Genomic DNA, 3,235 nt, shown 5'->3' with positions numbered 1-3,235 from the left:
CTGCTGCTCTCCACTTAGCTATTTGGGCTCGATCTTTGGTTCGCTTCCTTGACTACAAAGTGGGAATAATAACACCTTGTCTTACTTGCCTCACTGAAGTCAAGATAAAGCGAGATAGTAAATATGAAAGGACTTTGATAATTTTTTTTTAACTTTGTAAGCCAGTTGCTAAGATTTAAAAAAAGCAATTAGATTGAACGTCTTTTCCAGAAAAAAAAATTAAACTGAAAAGAAAAACTTTACTTGGCCTAGGTTTTAGTTCTCTTAATTTTTGAAAGAGAACATTCCAAGGGAAGTATAGGGACGTGCGAGGAATCCGTTTTCCTCAGCCTTCTCATCACCCCCGCCTCACATAACACCCCGATCCCCACCCCCCACCACCCTACCCTCCGCGGTTAGGACACTGACCAACCACAAAAGGATTGGGAGCAGCGCTGGGTAGGGTTGGAGGAGGAAGCTTTGGAGAAGGCGGAGGAAGCCTCGGGGGAGTGCTCGCTGAGGAAAAAGAGAGAAGCGACAGTCGCGGAGCTGGGACATGAGGGAATTTAGAACGAAAAAGACGCTTTTTTCCACCGCTCGGGCACTTACTGCTTGTAAACTCCTTGGAAGCGGCGACTGGTTACTATGGCGACCGCGTCCCGGCGGGCGGAGCGACGCTTCCGATCGGTGTCTCGGCCACTGCAGCTCGACTAGAAACCTGGGCGCCTCAGAGCAATGACTTCCGGCGGAAGAAGACGCCGGGTCCGAGTTTTGGCCGACCGCTGGCAGGGAGTAGATTCTGATTGCCCTGTGAAGTTTGGTAAGTTTGATTTCAGTTGAAGCCAGGAGAGGGTACCCTCCTATGGCTGAGCGATAGAGCCGCCTGTGAATCCAGTGGATTCCCAAGTCCCAATCTTGAGCAGGCCCTGGCTGTCTAGCTGAGTTTACAGCTATGGGCAGAGGTTGCCTGGTTTCGGGGGGTTCCTGGCGTGGTCTCTCTCCTGTTGCATAGAGAACAGGAGTATCCTCGAGTGGACAGTTTCGGGGATTCTTTGCGAGATCTGAGCGCCTCCCTAATAACAGAGGGACTCTTACTCGCTACCTCCGGGTGTTGATTGGCTATTTCTCATATTCTTTCAAGGTAAACTGGAGGAAAAGAAGTGAACTGGAAAATTTAAGAAGGAATGCTCCCAAATTCATTGTAATTCTTTAGTGTTTTGCTTTTTTGTTTTTATTTTTAATCATTGGTTTTGTAAACATTTATTAAGATCCTCCTGTGTATTTAGTGAGTACTTACTGTGTGCTGCGTTTACCGTAAGACTAGCAGAAATACCTTCTTTAGAGGGTCGTCCGTCACTCAGGGTCATTATCGAATTCTATCTTTTTAATGCTGTTTTATATTCATTTAAGATATAAGCATGTAGCATGAAACATCTAATAGGTTTCCTATACTCGTCTGTACTCTAATATGTGAAATTCTTGAGTTTTAAACAAAAATATAACTTCATCAGGTTTGCATTATAATTATGATTTAATCAACTACATATCTAAATATTTAAGAACTTTGAAAAGCTGTAGTTGCTTATTTCTTAGATACATACAAACTAATGAATTTAATGAATTGTCATCAATATTTCTATTCAGCTGATGCAAGAAGGCCCACTTCTTGTTCAATGGATGATGGCATTTGATCAGATACCAAAAAAAGATTGGTACAGCATTCTGGGAGCAAACCCATCTGCAAGTATGTCAGACCTAAAGCAAAAGTATCAAAAACTCATATTAATGGTAAGTCTGTTCTTTCAGATTTTAAATCATGGGGGGAAATCAGTCTTTTTATGTCACCAGAAATTTAAGTTTCCATAAAATGAATATATAATATCAAAGCAGGAATCAATTTATTAATTTGGTTCACTGAGAGTTTCATTCAAACTGTAAAAAAAAAAGGTTGATTTGAGGTGAGATAGATAGCATGGTGGTTTGGAGCAGGAGATCTGAGTTATGGTGATTGAGTTAGAACCCTGATTCTACCACTAACTGTGAGAACTTGAGCAAATTACTTTATCCTGTATGTGTCACGGGGAGGATTAAATGAAATATTCCATGTAAAATGCTAAGAAGTGTGTCATGTAATAAGCAGCATTAGCATCCAGTAGCCACTAGCTACATGTGGCTCTTGAGCACTAAAAATGTGGCTCAGTCTAAATTCAGATATGTTGTAAATGTAAAATACAAATTAGATTTCAAAGACTTAATACAAAAAAAAATACAGTTTTTTATGTTGATTACATAGTGAAATAATATTTTGGATATGTTAACTATTTTGCATATTCTATACATAATATATGTGCATATACTTGTATATATAAGGAAATATCAAAGTTATTCATCTTTTTACTTTTTTAACATTGCATATGTGGCTTGCATTTATAGTTTGCATTATATTTTTATTGAATAGTCCCAATTTAGGCTATTTTTGTAGATTTTCATCCAACTCCATTTTGTGAAATGAGTTGTAGTATTAATAAACATATAGTATCTTTCTGAACTGTTATATTAATTTTTTCCACCTAAATGTATGTTTCTTAAGCCAACATGAGTAACTCTGTAATGGTTTACAAAAAGAGTCAAGGACCATCACTTATATAACATCTGTTGTTTCTCTAGTTTGTAGCAAGTAGATCTAAGAGATTTTGCCATGACTGTTAGTGTTTATTGTGAAGAAACAGTAGATGTTTCACTGTCAGGAATGTATTACTATTGCTGCTTTAGGGAATAATTTGGACTAAATTATGTCAAGATTGTTTTTGTCTTACAATTTTTAAGATATCTGAGTGTAAAATTAAGTAGACTTTATTGAAAAATTTCTTAATACCAAATCATCCTTGTATCTCTCTTAACTGGGAGATGAGGCTGGAGTAGACTGGGTCTAGATCCAACATGTTGGCCATGTCAGCCTTTAATTTAACGAGAAGCCATTTACACTTACTATGGTAGCATTTGTCAAACAGCAAAGTGAATGAACCATTTTGCATACTTGATAGCAATGCATCAGAGTTCCAGTTGCTCTACATCTTCACCAACATTTGATGTTATTAGCCTCTTTCATTCCAATTATTGGGGGTTTCTCAATTTTGCCACCATTGACATTTTGGGCAGCATAATTCTTTATGTGGGACAGTCCTGTGCATTGTAGGATATTTAGTGGCATTCTAAGTGCCAATAATAACTGAAAATGTCTCCTGGAGGTCAAAAT

At 38.3% G+C, this 3,235-nt stretch overlaps 1 protein-coding gene and 1 long non-coding RNA gene across 2 annotated transcripts in view; one reads left to right on the top strand and one right to left on the bottom strand.

Annotated features, from left to right (window-relative positions):
* DCDC1 (doublecortin domain containing 1) overlaps nucleotides 1-655 on the bottom strand; it is a 392,688-nt gene extending 392,033 nt beyond the window's left edge. The window contains exon 1 of the mRNA XM_019650696.1: nucleotides 590-655. The gene's annotated coding sequence lies outside the window, so the exon portion shown is untranslated. The remainder of the gene's footprint in view (nucleotides 1-589) is intronic.
* Nucleotides 656-707: 52 nt separating this feature from the next.
* LOC109387022 (uncharacterized) lies at nucleotides 708-1,678 on the top strand. Its single transcript, XR_002124891.1, has 2 exons — nucleotides 708-799; nucleotides 1,624-1,678. It is a non-coding gene; the product is annotated as an uncharacterized LOC109387022 (long non-coding RNA).
* Nucleotides 1,679-3,235: the final 1,557 nt, after the last annotated feature.

This window comes from Hipposideros armiger, unplaced genomic scaffold, assembly GCF_001890085.2.
Source record: "Hipposideros armiger isolate ML-2016 unplaced genomic scaffold, ASM189008v1 scaffold_145, whole genome shotgun sequence".
NCBI classification, from domain to species: Eukaryota; Metazoa; Chordata; class Mammalia; order Chiroptera; family Hipposideridae; genus Hipposideros; species Hipposideros armiger.
This window is presented reverse-complemented; position numbering and strand designations above follow the sequence as displayed.